Genomic DNA, 16842 nt, shown 5'->3' with positions numbered 1-16842 from the left:
GGTTCAGGGTCGATTCATGCTGTCCCTTTCTAATATATGGCACTATCGCTTTAGGCTATTTAGGGTTGTCAAAATTCAAGCCATTATCTTATCTGTGGTCGTGCACGCATAAGGACGTCAAGTTGTGTCAACCCTAATACTTGCTCGGAGCAATGCTGAGCCGAACGGAGCCGAGTTTGCCCGAAGAGAGGAGTTTCGCACCCCTGACTTAAATGACGTCAGTAGGCTGTGCGTCTCACTCGCGCCAATACATGTACGGACATGTACAAGCGAAATGCACGCGCGACTGTCATCCTTTACATATCATTTTGGTGTCACAATGTAAGTTTGATTGAATCGAACTTGCAGGCCATGTCGAGTTCTACCTGCTGCCGTATTCGAACTTGAAGATATTCACAAGAGACACGTACTAGATCCATTCTAGATACGTTATAGTTTAGATATCAACTAGTTCTCTTTTGCAGCGCAATTCGCGCAACCAATGTCACTTTTACGTTAGATAGAGTAAGATATCTATTGGATGTGAATTGGATCTCTAAGTCATATCCTGTGGAAATCGTTCAAAGGTATCTCCAGAATCGCGCAAATGTCAAATTTGACAGGTTAGATCTTGAACATATCGTTATCGTATCTTGGTGATGTCTAAAAGGTATCTAATAGATGTCTATTTCAAAATCCGAATCGGGCCCTTAGATATGTTTCCAATATGTTAACTACATACACTCGTAACACACGCAAAGTCGGCGTAGTTAGCTTACGGACAAATTGTAGCTTTCCATTACAGATGCGTCCTTATGCTTCAAGTGCAATAAGGACTATTTTATCTGAATTTCCAACAGAAAATCTGATAGAATAGTCCTTATTGCACTTGAAGCAGAAGGACCCCATGGACCGCCACAATTCACGTCGTAACCACTGATAATACTGATATGCCGGCCGTGCGGACATTAGGTTCTGTATAATACCTATCGAGTATCAAATACCGTTATTCGATAACAAGCCTACTTAGTAATGCGCTTCTGACTGTCAGATTGCATAATTTATTATTAATTGTTGGTATTGTTGTCACAACGTTCAGGGCTTTATATTAAAAAACTTACAATTACAATTTACAATTAACAAGTTACTAGATTGTAGATTTAACAAGTTTGTGTACCAGAACACAATAATAAGCGACAAATTTGTATTATTTATTTTTAACAAATATGTAAATTGTAGAATCCACACTTGACATATAATATAAGCACCATGTTTTGTGTTAAGCGTTGTTATTTAAGTGTGAATTTTTTATATATTGTAAACTTGTAGATATGATATGTATGTAATCATTGTGCATGTAACACATTATCTACAACGAAACAATTTGACGACTTGTACACTTGTAACGTTTTATGTGATAGGGCCCAGATGTATATTCTCAACACAGAACACCGCTCTGTGATTCTCAATTAAAAATCCTGGAATTGAATTATAGTTTTGTCTGCGCTGCGTACAACATTGCAGCAAAAGAAACAGCAGGCATCTCGCTGACTGAATATTACAAAGTTCTATGTTACATTTTCAAGATTGTTGAAATTCGACTAGATGTCACTATGACAATGTTCAAATTTCAGTTCGATAAAAGTGAAACATAGAAGCCTGTTATATTGGGCCAGCGATCTGCTATTAATATCTGGAGGTAGATTCTAAATATTCTAATTTAACAATTTGTGTAAAGTTCAAAAAAAGTTTTAATTTTATACGACATTAAAAGTTAGTGTCGGTACTGTACTAGCTGTAACGTAATATAGCCTGTTAGTTAATATTAACAACCTATGGACTGCGATTCAGCGAGGATATGCTGCCAGTAGGTATCTTTGGCACTATGTTCCAGGGGCCCTCTATATAGTTTTTAATTAGTGTACGATTGGACTGTACACAACACAAAAAAATCATTCTCGAAATAACAAAAAAAGCGTGATTGTTTTAGGTATTAAATATTAATGGTGAACGATTAATTAACATTATCGTGTAGGCTTAATCTTGGTCACGTCTCATAAATCACCCTGTATAGTAAATTGTTCACAATAAATTTAATAGTAGATACGTCAGTAAACACTTACACTCCAGTAAAAAAGAAATATTGGTTGCATCAGATAGAACAGAATTGTGTAGTCGAAGGCGAATTTATCCCTAATAAATAGCTTACATCTTATTTATTTACGCAATCGTATAATAGTTATTTGTACAACAAGAGATCAATTTGATATTTCTTCGAGTGCTTATTTTGAGTCCCGTGCAAGCGAAAGATTCTATAATAGATCTAATTTAGAATCTTGAGCGTAGTAAGGGACTCAAAAGCGCACGAGATGTAAATAACTTTGATCTCGTGTAGTACACAAAAATTTTCACCTGAGCAGTGAGAACATACCTATTAGACAACTTGAAAAATGTAATCCTTCTTCATCACTTAATACCTGCACTCATGTTTTCTTAAGATATACAAACAATTAAGTTTAATTAACACAATCAAACACAAAAACAAAGCGTAATAATAAATTTCAGTAAAATAATATGGAAATAACGATGATCAACTGACACTTCAATCGACTTTTTTTGTAAAAAAATAACTTTGTAAGATACGGTCCGAATTGCGGATACGTACTATTTGTCAACTATGGTAGAAATTCTTAAGAGTAAAATAATTAATTTTGCGTGATAATCTGTGTATTTTTTGAGGTCATTATTTTAATTGTACAATAAAATACCTAACATATAGTATTTTATCAGTTTTTATCAAATCTTAAACTTTATTTTTATTAATAAATTATTAAGAATTCATAGTCGTACGTGGTTTGGAACGATGCGGTCTGAAGTTTTCGGGGGTCTATTATAAACCCTCAATATACCGTTGAATGTCCTTTTACCTTTTTTTTGTCTGAATCGTTTTGATAACAGTGTGAAAGGGACAGAGATAATAGAACCCAAGTATTTCGAACTTGTATTAGACCTGCATGTTGAAATGACATTTGACTATAAAGGTCACTTGAATGTCATTTTGTCTCACTCAGTGAGCAAAATCGCATTTTGCTCACTGTTTTTAAGAAGCAAAGTACCCTTGTTCGAGCTGCTGAGGTGAAAAAGCTTTTTAGGGTTCCGTACCCAAAGAGTAAAAACGGGACCCTATTACTAAGACTCGACTGTCCGTCTATCCGTCCGTCTGTCAGTCACCAGGCTGTTAACTCATGAACCGTGATAGACAGTTGAAATTTTCACAGATGATGTATTTCTGTTGCCATTATAACAACAAATACTAAACACAAAATAAAATAAATATTTAAGTGGGGCTCCCGTACAACAAAAGTGATTAATTTGCCCTTTTTGCGTAATGGTACGGAACCCTTCGTGCGCGAGTCAGACTCGCACTTGGCCGGTTTTTTATAGTTCGTACCGAGTGTAGTGACTCGACTTCGTCCTCGGTAATATAATATGAAAATAATGGAACAACATTATTTAGGTACTACTACTGATTATACTTGCAAATTTCGGGTAAATGCTCAAGGGCACGAAATTATTAGAATTTGTTTCCATTGCTCTAATGCAGCGGTCGGCAACCTTTTAGCAGCCAAGGGCCACATATTAACGAAGTTGACGCGGGCCGCACTTTGTTAATATTTATGACTTTATGAGACATTGTCGTTTATCACTATTACATACAAAAGAGCCAAGGCGCCTCTCGGGCCGCAAGTGACAGATTCGCGAGCCGCATGCGGCCCGCGGGCCGCAGGTTGCCGACCGCAGATCTAATGGATTGCACGAGATCCCTTCAAAATCTCATAGTTGAGCAACTAAAAAATAAATTAAGGCCCGATTCGAACTTTAAGATACGTCAAAACGGCTAAATACGATATGGATTAGATATGTCAGTGTCAAAAGCGACGTTTTTGTTTGAAGAAACATCATTTTCAACAAGATTTCTTCAAAATCTTAAGGCCCCTGTACATATTGGGCCAGTGTGGGCCAGTCTAAGGGACGCATTTATGCGTTAGAGGGAGCAAGTGATTTTGCTATCTCATTCTACCGCATGGCTGCGTCCCTTGGACTGGCCAGCGTTGGCCCAATATGTACAGGGGCCTTTATAGTTGAGCAACTAAAAAATAAAAAGTAAAAAATAAATTACGGCCCGATTCGAACATTATGATAGGCACGTCAAATATTACGGCTAAATACGATATGTATTAGATATGTTGGTGTCAAAAGTGACGTTTTTGTTTGAAGAAACGTCATTTTTGACACTGACATATCTAATCCATATCGTATCTTAATGTTCGAATCCGGCCGTTAACTTAAATTACACAAATACTGATACCTACTCGAAACAGTTGCTTATATCTTATGGCTCCTCTACACGATGGGCCAGCGCCGGCCACTGCAATAGACGCATTTATGCGTTAGAGGGAGCAAGTGATATTGCTATCTCATTCTACCGCATGGCTGCATCCCTTGGAGTGGCCGGCGCTGGCCCATCGTGTAGAGGAGCCATTACGTGCAGCATAGCAGGATCAGCGCAGGGTTGATCCTAAATCAACCTGTATATTTAGTGGCTTTATTTAATTACTAAACTAAAATTAAGGCTTTATTAAAGCCTGGCCAGAAATATATTATCCTTGTCAAGAGGGCGCTATTATTCTCATTTATATGGCAACAGTTCAGTTCACTGAACAATGTGGATTGGCAACTCGTTATTTTGACTTACATACTTTTATTCACTCTAATCATAATCAGAATCCAAATATTCGGTGTTCACATTTTTTTATTGTCGGTTTTTACCGTATAAAATTCATGTATTTTCTTACGCATCACACATAGGTCAAAATTATCTTACATATACATCATTGTCAATGAACAAAATTGATCGTCTCCAAAGCCCATAGCAAAGAGAATAGAGTGTATAGAGAGTTGTATAGAGTATTGTCATAGTAAATTTTGTAGTCACTGTAAATTTATTGCCATCTATCGACACACGATTAAAACTAAAGCTGAAAATGTATGTTATGTATATCTTTGCCCATAATAAATATTTTTCAAACACATCTTTGTTACTGTACTTAAGTGTTTTCTCGCTTATGTATAGCATGACACTACAATAACCAAGTCGTAATAACCAGACTATAATGACATTTTGATTTGTTTACCTGTCAGCTCTGATGTTAATTTGGAAATGTTTCGTAGCGAAATAGTTTAATTTCCCGAACGGTTCTTTTCCAGCAGTTTATTATTTACATTAAGTATTTACAATGTTTCGCTCTTGTTATGTATAGTTTTGGCCATTTTTTGTCATTTATTATTTAATATTCAACACTTAAGTATTATTCAAGTAAACCGCCACAATGACACTGACAACAGTGACAACCTATCATTAAAATTATTGCCAGTGTAAGAAATTAGTTCCAATGAAATTCCGCAACATGGCGCATGATCATATATTCCTGGTCAGGCTTTAACTTTCTAACAAAATTTAAATTGCCAGCAATGAAAAGCACCGCAGTAAATTGACAGCCCTTCATACTTTTGTTTATTACGACGGGGCAAGATACCTGTTTATAGAGTTAGCGATATCCATCGGCATCACAATCTGGGGGTCTACCGCGAAACAAGAAAATCGAAATTTCGTTATCTAACTTCTACATCATTTAGATCATTTACGTATTAGGTATCAGTTTTAATAAATGCCCGAATGTAACACACTGTAATATAGGTGGCTTTCCATCAGAGAAGGGCCCTTATGCTTCATGTGCAATTACATACGGCTTTTAGAATTTCTGTTGGAATTTCAGTGATTTTCAAATTATGTGAGCGAGTTCTATGAGAACTATAATATTCGTCATTTCGCTGGCCCAATATTACAGGATTCTATGTTACATTTTCAAGATAGTTGAAATTCGACTTAAATGTCACTATGACAATGTTCAAATTTTAGTTCGACGAAAGTGAAACTTAGAACCCTGTAATATTGGGCCAGCGATTTCTTAGTTCTTGTACAATTCGTTTTAGTTACGTTGGCCGGGAAGCGGTTCATTGTCATCGCAGTCATTCAAAAGGTGCACGTTTGGTACCGAGGCAACTATTCATCATTTGTCATAGACTATAAACAGGGCTATCAAGCAGAGAGCAAGTAGGTAGGTACATATATACATGACAAATGTGGATTTTACCAATCTTTACCAGCACCATGAGATGAGTCACTGACAATGTCAAACCTGACATATACGCTAACGTCTACGTAATTTACGTTCTATACATCTCGCTCGCACTAATATGCGAGTACGAGCGAGATGCATAGAAAATAAGTGACGTTCTCGATAGCGTTCATGTCAGTGCCAAACTGGTGGTAATCACACAGAAGTAGTTAGTTAGGGTTAAGAGCCCATCAACGTCCACACTAGCGCCACAGCTAAACAATCATAATTATTTAAATTTAACGAAAGATATTGAAAAAACCGGGCAAGTGCGAGTCGGACTCGCGCACAAAGGGTTCCGTACCATAATGCAAAAAAAAAACGAAAAAAAAAACGGTCACCCATCCAAGTACTGACCACTCCCGACGTTGCTTAACTTTGGTCAAAAATCACGTTTGTTGTATGGGAGCCCCATTTAAATCTTTATTTTATTCTGTTTTTAGTATTTGTTGTTATAGCGGCAACAGAAATACATCATCTGTGAAAATTTCAACTGTCTAGCTATCACGGTTCGTGAGATACAGCCTGGTGACAGACGGACGGACGGACGGACGGACGGACAGCGAAGTCTTAGTAATAGGGTCCCGTTTTACCCTTTGGGTACGAAACCCTAAAAAGGGGGCCGCTACGTACTGTATTGTGTATTTAAGTACCTTTTGAATACATCAAACTAGCTTTTATGTTGCTGGATTCGTCAATCTATGCGTCCGAAGTTAAAACGGCCGTTTTTGTTTTGAGTTCCTAGATCGACGAAACCAGCAACATAAAAACTAGTTTGATATATTCAAAAGGTACTTAAATACACAATACAGTACGTAGCGGCCCCCTTTTTTCAATATCTTTCGTTAAATTTAAATAATCACGATTATTTAGCGGTGGCGCTAGTGTGCACGTTGATGGGCTCTTAAAGGTAAACCGATAAAGCCAGTTAGTCCGCCAGCGGACGACCGCTTTTCCATACAAACGTGGGCCCGATTTTCCTCTTTAGATATTGACATTATAGACTGTGTAATTTTAGATGTACTTATTATAAATTTAAGTGATCTGTATATAATAATTGTAATTGTGTAATATTATATACCCGAAGAGGGTAGCCGTTGTGTTGTGACTATGTATCATTTTAACATCTTGTTTGACACGGTAAACAATAAACGAATTTTTATTCTTATTCTTATAAAAATATTTTTACATAAATCTATATTAACCATAGCTTGATTTTTTCCACTTTTTGATTATTATGTCAACGACGCCCTTTTAACTTACGGCTCGGCCACGACATTGTGGCCCAGTTAAATTAAGGGATTCACCTCGGAATGAGAGATAATAAGCTGGAAACTCGTATACACCTTCGTTATGACGTGTTAAAAGTTCTCTTAAAAGTCGACGCATATATCGTGTGCGCGTCAGAAGTTATTCAAGGTCAAATGTCATAATAATCGGTTTTTCGCGGATATCAAAATTTCTATAGCTCCGATGTTTTTTACAGGTAGGTAATAATTGTAGAGCATAAAATTTGCGACGAGTTAGGTATCAAACATTTGTTGATGCGATTAGCCGCTTTCAAGATATACGGCATAGAAGGCGCAGCGGCCAGCCAAACGCACTATGATGAGGTCAATCGTGAATATCGGTGAATAATACCTTCTACAAAGTTATTTACAAGCGCCCTGCGGCCGCTTAGCTCCAGGCGCACCGTACGGTTGTTTACCACCGTCGTGGTAAAAAAAACTGAGTATCTACGCATACATGATCTCAGTAATGACGTAAACCACGACAATGTCGGCTAGCGCCGGCCAATAAGGATGTCCACTTGTCCAGCGCTCGTTAAGCGACAATTACGTTTGGCTAATCGGGCCGACACGAGACCCGTGCGTGATGGGGATCCTCGGACCACTTAAAACTAAGTTTTCCTCACCTGGTCCATTCTTTATTGCACAACACAATTCATTTATTTATTGGGTCGATCAACTTTTTCTTGTTGTTATTCTGTCCCATCAGCCAGGAGACAATAGTAGCATAGTTTCTTAGAAGTGCTGCTGTACCATGTTCTACAAACGTGCTTAGTAGATGTCCCATTATGGGAAGGCCTTATATTTACCAAAAAATCAAGTTTGGTTCATTTAAATACGACATAACTAGTATTTTAGAGTGACCCAGGAGACCGTAACCATGGCATCTAGTGACAAGAAAAAGTTGATTCACCATATTGTTACCTACATAAAAAAAGAGTACAGCCTTACAGTAAAACCTAATGCAGTATACAAATTAATGATAAAAGAAAAAGTGGGTCTCTATTGCTTCTCATAAAGTTTTAAGTCATAATTTGTCCACATTTTCGTTAGTCATAATTTGGTTTTTCTAAACAAAACAACAAAACAATTCCAAGTGAGTTTCACAGTACCTACGCCAGTCATGTCCGACATATATTTGCAACAAGTCACTTAACACTTTATTACAACAAACAATATTTTATTGCGTCAATATAATATTACCAATATAAAACCGGTAAATATTCAAGAGGAGCAATATCGTGAAACAATAAGTGCCTTTTTATTAATCCACTAGCGACCCGCCTCGGCTTCGCACGGGTTACAAAAAACCTTAATATCCCTAAACATTCCTTTAGAATCTCTCTATTGAGAGGTGAAAACCGCATGAAAATCCGTTCAGTAATTTTTGAGTTTATCGCGAACATACATACACACAAACAGACAGACGCAGCGAGGTACTTTGTCTTATAAAGTGTTAAGTAATTTAAAAAAATATGTAACCTTGCCTTTAAGACCTCAACGTAAAATTCGAATTTCCTGGCCGCTCCTACTTTTCAAGTTACTGACATTGCGGTCATGCTTTCTGATCAAATTTTCAAGAATTAGAGACACGCTTTAACCTGTTATGATTTTATTCATCTGAATTCTTCTGAATTCTTAGGCTAGGTGATTTATAATATGAATATAAAAGTAAAATATAAAAACACTTACAAAACAATAAAAAATACATATAAACACATTTTAAAAAACCTAACCTAGGGTGCCGCCGGCAGCGGGGCTTGGCCCAAGCTGCCGGTGGTCAGGGCCGCAGAGTGAGGAACCGACGTACTATACGCGCCGTGTCCAAAATTACCGCCTTCTGCATCCGACCCTTGATCCAACCACCCAGCCTCGCTGGGTCTACCTACGTAGGTAGGTAGGTAGGTCTACCTAGAGAGACTCTCGGTCTCTCTAGGTGTTGGTCGAGACTCTTCGCTATGAGACCGTTCGCTGACACGACTATCGGAACAATGATTTTATTATTGTTATTGCAATCTGATGAGCTGGCATCATAAGATATAGAAGTTGTCAGCAAATCGCTGCCCCAATATTACAGGGTTCTATGTTTCACTTTTATCGAACTGAAATTTGAATTAGGATTTCGAGATATTCACAAGATCTTGAGACGATTTAGAGATCAACTAGATCTACACTAGATATCGACTAGATGTGACTTGGATATCTAAGTCATAACTTGTCGAAATCGTTCAAGAGGACCTCCAGAATCGCGGAAACGTCAAATTTGACATATCTATCTTACAAATATCTTTAAATTATCCGTATCGTAACTTGTTGAAGTCTAGTAGAAATCTAATTCATTTTCCGAATCGAGCCGTAATTCGAAATTCAACTATCTTGAAAATGTAACATAGATGCCTGTAATATTGGGCCAACGAAATGCCTCTTTGGATGGGTCACCTATATGAAAAATATAATAGGATTCGATGTTACGTCTATATAATAAGTAAGAAACAAGTTATTTATATACCTACAAGTCTTTATAATTATGTGAGTGAAAAACATTTTAACCTACACAAAGTTCCTGGGTTTCTTTTCTTTTGACATTGAAACTGGCGAAACAACTTTGTTTCTAAAAGTATTAATGAGTTGTAGGCGGAAGACTTACAAACTCTTTTCTTAGACTTCACTTGACGCCAGTCTTAATTTTAATCTTGCGATATAACGTTTTAGTTAGCAGACAAATATCCTGAGCACGAAGTTGGCATTGCCTCAATCTGACGCACTCAGTATTTTTGGCCTTCATACTGAGGGTGTTGAGTCGGTTTCGTTACGTGACACGTGCTAAGGTACGTATGGTTGACGGTAAGCGGATGAGTTGGTGCGGCACTGGTCTGGTGCCAAACTTTTTGGTAAACTCCAAATTTTAACCCTGAAAAAAAAATCTACGTGACCTTTCGGTACAAAACTTGTAGGTAGGTTTTAGTTTTTTTATCTTTTATTTCAAACAGAAGGTTGCATGTTCTAACCCCAGCCCATACCAATGAGTCTTTCGAACCTTATGTACGAATTACATACTTGACGCTTAACCGTTGCTTTTCAATAAAGAAAAACGTGAAGAAACCAGACTAATCCAAATGAGGCCTAATTTCCGCTGGGTTAATTGGAAGGTGTGATAGCTATCGCAAAATATTATGTCTGTGTCAATTCTTAAACGTTGGCACAGACATAATATTGTACACAGTCACTGTGGATGCCCTCTGCCCCATCTAGGGGACATAGGATACCTATTAAGTCAATTCTTAAACGTAATTTCAATTCAACAACTTAAGAGAGTTGATGAGAGATTGTAACGACGAAATAATATATTTGTTTTCTTTCTATCTTATAAATATCTATTTACCTAAGTATGTTGGTCCTTAAAAAATAGAGTGTTTCATTGAAAATATGCATAAGTGCACAATGAAACAAAACTCTTTTTTTTTTAAAGTTCATAATACAGAAACTGTTAAAGATAATTAGAAACAAAGAATGCCATACGATAGCCAACTAAATGTATCTTCATACGTAATATCACACTCATAACTTTAAAAACACCAGAGATAGGAAGGTTTGAACTTTTGGTGTTTCATTGATCAACCCTACGCATTAAGTACTTACATGTACAGTCACCTGCAATAATATGTTACACGACGAAGGCTGCGAAAATATCTGACACGATCATACATGTTTAAGTAAGTAATAATTATAAATATCTATTTACCTAAGTATGTTGGTCCTTAAAAAATAGAGTGTTTCATTGAAAATATGCATAAGTGCACAATGAAACAAAACTCTTTTTTTTTTAAAGTTCATAATACAGAAACTGTTAAAGATAATTAGAAACAAAGAATGCCATACGATAGCCAACTAAATGTATCTTCATACGTAATATCACACTCATAACTTTAAAAACACCAGAGATAGGAAGGTTTGAACTTTTGGTGTTTCATTGATCAACCCTACGCATTAAGTACTTACATGTACAGTCACCTGCAATAATATGTTACACGACGAAGGCTGCGAAAATATCTGACACGATCATACATGTTTAAGTAAGTAAAAATTGCTTCAATGGGTTCAAAATGATTATATTTATCACATTTATTTTGGTTCTCATAATGTTTGTTTCCTTTTGAATAAGTTTCTGAGCTATTTCATTCATTGCTTTCATTAAAATTGTGTGTTTGTTTCGGCAGTGGCAAAACATATTTTGTTTATTTGCTCTTGGAATAATTTAAGCTTACACGGGCTACATATTAGCATAGAGAAAAAAATAAATGGAGTGCTCACTCCATACTTCAGTTTTAATACCAAAAAGACTATTATTTTCGTAGTCGACATCTTGCATCGAGTAGTGCACTGCCTTCTGGGAATATAGTTCAGTTTCGGAAACCGCTGCCAACTTTTAAGGGGCCCACCGATTACCAGTCCGCCGGACGATATCAGCCTGTCAGTTGACCGCAAAAGGCCACACACTAAACAGTTCTCTATCAGTTTTCGGCCTGACGACTTACACGAACCGATAGTGTGTGGCCGCCTGACGATTCCAGTCAGCGCCGACAGATATCCGCCGGACAGTCCGTGGCCTCGAGTCCAGTCAAACACACATCATGAGGTAGCCGGCCGGCGATCGACACACGTTACAGCATTAGTAAATTCTACTTTATTCCTAGTACTTAAGAGTTCATAGTCCCTAAAATAAGCATACGACTTTTTGTCTTCGAACATCACGGATCCAATACTTAATTTATGACGCTGATATTTGCTTGTAATTTCATACACAATTTTAAGGCCAGTAGACCTTATTAACCTTAAATACGGTAGGGCTTCTGTCAAATTGAAATAGAATCAGTAAAAAAAAAACAGATATGTACGTTAGTAAAATTCAACTTTAATTCTAGTATAGTTAGAGTTCATAGTTGGTTCATAGGCATCATTTTAATTTTAAGGCATGAATACAACAATGCGAAGGTTGCATAGTATCTAGTTTGTCAAGACTTTTCTTTATTTATCATGTTGTTACCTCGCAACTGTTGTTTACTGTCAGTCAAAAATAAATGTCATAGAGAGAATTATAACATAAACCTTATTTTTTTCTCTATTAATTTTAAATGTGACATGTTATTATAGTATTTGCATGGCTTATATATTTGAAAATACAGACTTGATTATTGATTGCTGGAAGAGTAAGTAACCGAGTAAAAAAGGAGCAAACATTGAAAGATTCAAATAGAGAAATTAGCGTCCCAATATAACAACACTGGTTAAAATTTTAATAGTTCTCAAGACAACGCCGGGAGGTATACCTTCGATGGCGTTCACGGCAGCTAGCAATGAAAAGACTAGCTATTGTGCGTTTTGATTCCGCTATAAAGACACGTGGTAGAAACACTAGCGCAAGTATGGAGGTACCTGCTTAGACAAGAGATAAGACCTACGCTTGAAATTCTTCAGCTACAAGTGGGATCCGAATTATGACATCATTAATTCATTCCGTTTTAAGTTAAGAGAATATCTGGAGCAAACTGTGTTCGGAGTTACAGAGCGTGGCGTGGCGATATTACCTACCCGAAATTCTCGTAATATGTGACAATTATTACAAAAAAAGGATATGGAGTCACAAGCTGCAAGCGGTGGATTCAACATACTTTTACTTACACCGGCTCTTATTTAGGTACTATCTATGTATACCAAATTAAAAAAAATGAAAATACTTTACTGTTATGTTTTTGTTATATTCATTCTACTCTTTTAAACCTTTTCTACATAATATTAGGTCTACTTGGCCGTTACCCGAGTGATTTTTTTGTTTGATACCTTGTAATAAATAATTTGGCCAAGCCCGAGATAGCTCGAGGCATTTAGTGTTCCGCTCGCATCGTTATATTTTACAGAGGTTGTTTGCCTGTTTTTAGGATTCCGTATTCAACTACCCTATAGGAACCCTTATAGTTTCACAACCCTTGTAGTTTTTACTATATATTTAATATATCATTAATTCTTCTTCGGCGGGAACGGACTCGATTAGATGCATAGCCTGCATCAAAAGTACGTCGCGGGGACGGTAATTTGTGTTTTGGGAAAGTATCCTATGAAACTTAGTGACACATTCATCCTCGATGTAATCATTTGCAAGTATATACGAAAAGCGAGCCATTGTATTCGACAACAACCTAGTGCGTAGGTGGCACCTTTGTGGCACATACAGTAAACAAACCACATTGACACATCACACGTCACGTCAATCACATGGCCTACCGCGAAACAAGAAAATCGAAATTTCGTTATCTAATCTCTCTATCACTCTTGCATATTCGAGCGATAAAGAGGCAGATAACTAAATTTCGATTTTCGCGTTTACCGGTAGGCCCTTGTTAACAAACCGCCTTGATGCATCAATGTCATATTTTATTGTCTGTGAAAACTTGTCAAAAACAGTTTAAGGCACAGTATGTATAAGTTAGTCTATGAATTTACTGAGTCGGTAGTGCTGCACTCTGGCGGCAGAACATTGCAGTAATTTCCCCTTTTAACCAGGTTTCACTATAGTAGTCAAAAATATGTTTACATTTTTTGCCTTATTACAAAGGAATAAGGTCCAAAAGTGTAAACATTATCTTTGACGTCGACTGTCCATTTTGATGAAAAAATTAAACTAGTTGAAAAACATGAAACTGAAGGCTCTCGACTGACAGCAGATGACGGCCAACAGGCCACCGGCCGGCTATCTGATAATGTGTGTGTAAATTGGCCTGCAGGCCACGGACTGTCCGGCAGATATCTGTCGACGCTGACCGGAATCGACGAGCCGTAGTTCGAATAGCCGTCAGTCCAAAATCTGAATTAGAACTGTTAATGTGTGGCCTTTTGCGATCAACTGACAGGCTGATATCGTCCGGCGAACTGTCAATTTGTAGGGACCTGTCAAAATTATATCAGACTATTGCCGGCGGACGGCCGTACGGTGGGAAACTGACGACTCGTCTGTAGTCGCAGAGGTGGCAGCAGACCATTGCCGGCCGGCAATAATCGCTTATGTTTGTGGACGTTATTGGTCTAGGACGGCAGGCCGCCCGATAAGGCCAGAGACTGCAGGCGGACTGGTAATCAGTGGGCCCCTTTAGTATATTGTTGGGCATGGCATTGGGTCTCCAAAACTGCCGGGAGACAGTGGCGCCGGCCATGGTCTAATAAAACATGGTCTTCTATTCCCAGAGTGACACGGGCCTACGTCGCAATAACATTGCCACTTTATTTCAACATAACATGTTACATGGGTACATTATACCTATGGTTAATAAGTTAAAATATTTCTTTATAATTTTATAATTTTCATTTATATGTATTTTATCTTAAATTTTACAATAACACGTCATTTTTAATTATTCGTTAGCAATATCTTCCGATTCACGAAAGAAATTTCAGACGTTCGGGTAATTCTGTTTACATTATTGGCAACACAGGATAGCACTGTCACATTTGACAATTCGGATCTAGATAACTTCATGCCCTGACCGTCATCCTTGTCGAACGCGTGTTAATTGTTATTTCCTTCTCGCTCAGTGTCAGCAGTCGCAGTGTTTTCCAAACTTTTCACGTCGTAAGCTTGGTAATTAATGTGTAACTGTGAATTAGTTTTTCAAACGTTTCTCTTGTATAGATAAATAAAGTTTAATTTAATACATTAGATTTGTTTTATTTTACTATGTTTCTACATGAATAACTTAAAATTAATGCCGTTAAAATAATTTTCACCGTTGATTAAAATTCTCCCACATTTTAAAGTTTGAGAACCTGTAAACAGCATGATGACGTAGGCCCGTGTCAGTTAGGTCATACGCGAATCTCGGAATAGAGTACCAGGCGGAGTATATTATTATACCATGGCGCCGGCCATCTACTTCAATGACGTCATCAAAATGACTCCCGCTTCGTTGCGAAAATTGCACATTGCACCCAAACTATGCATGGCACATACACGTGTGTGGTATTGCCACTGTCTCCCGGCAGTTTTGGAGACCCAATGCCATGGCCAACAACATACTAAAAGTTGGTAGCGGTTTCTGAATCTGAACTATCTCTTCGACAGTTTCCATTAAGGCATAGAACTGTAAGTAATAAAATAAATAAATTAATTTTTAAATGGGAATATGTCAATACATCAAGGTCCCCGACTGCAATTGAAATAAAATACATAGGTACAGTCACTGAAAAATATCAATCATGTGACTGGTTAACTAACACCCCATACAACCATTTCCAGTCGCCGTTACGACGCGGTGTAGACACATCTTGTGTCGACACCGTCTGTTTCGGTCACAATTCCAGTCGCAGAGTCGTCGCCGTGTCGACACAGTTACCAGAAATGGGGAAGGGTCGACACATGACACAAAGTGACATAAAGTGTGGTCGCCGTGTGCACACATTGTTACGAGTTTGCGACTACTTTATACCAAAATCATTCGTTCATTCGTTCATTTTGTTCCTGTCAAATGGAAACTGTCAGATGGAAAAATACTTAAATAAAAATAAGTGACATTAATACGTCATCTCTAAAACGGATTACAAGACGTAATTATATATTGTTTGCATTCATATTACAATAGGACTTAAATTATTATGGGGAATTAAACTGCTCGAGTGATTTGATAAACTAAGTGTAATATAATCAACGCGCCACCTCATTGTTTTAGTTTAGCCGGCAATGAAATTGTTTACTTCTCAGTGCCTGTGTTCATAACTATATTATTTGATGCATTTTTAGTACTTCGTTGCGTTTACTATATTTAAATAACAGAAATAACGCTTTACATACTACTAAACTTGATAATTATTATGATGTATAAATATGGTTTAAGGCTGAGAAATATTGCAGTCACAAAGTAGTTGCAATGTTTCGACTTTGTGTCGACTCTGTGTAGACACATGACACGCGCTGTCAAAAGTAATTAACAAAGTTACTGGATTTGCAAAATGGCTCCTTGTGTTCATTCGTTTTCAGATATTCTCAAAGTGTACGAGCCATGCCGTGGTCAGAGATGAGGGCATTAATCGACTAACTGTTTATTCGAACTAATTAATGGAATAAAAAAAGTTAATCCTCAAATTTTAATCGCGATTAATTTAGTCGACCTAACATAGATTGAAATTGAATTAATCTGAATATTAATCGAATAAATTATCGATTAAATCTCGATTGAAAGTTGACAGGGGGACATTTTTGTAAGTAAATGGAATAGGATTTGCATGTAAATATTTCCCACCTTTTCGGGGCGGGGACAAATGGGAACACACAATTTTTGGATGTATTCCCA

General features: G+C 37.3%; 1 long non-coding RNA gene across 1 annotated transcript in view; it reads right to left on the bottom strand.

Annotated features, from left to right (window-relative positions):
- LOC134806467 (uncharacterized) overlaps positions 1–16842 on the bottom strand; it is a 184345-nt gene that overhangs the window by 104297 nt on the left and 63206 nt on the right. The gene's annotated exons all lie outside the window — the stretch shown is intronic.

Source organism: Cydia splendana, chromosome 3 (genome assembly GCF_910591565.1).
Source record: "Cydia splendana chromosome 3, ilCydSple1.2, whole genome shotgun sequence".
Taxonomy (NCBI): Eukaryota; Metazoa; Arthropoda; class Insecta; order Lepidoptera; family Tortricidae; genus Cydia; species Cydia splendana.
Note: the sequence above shows the minus strand (reverse complement) of the source record. Positions and strands in the feature narration are given on the sequence as shown.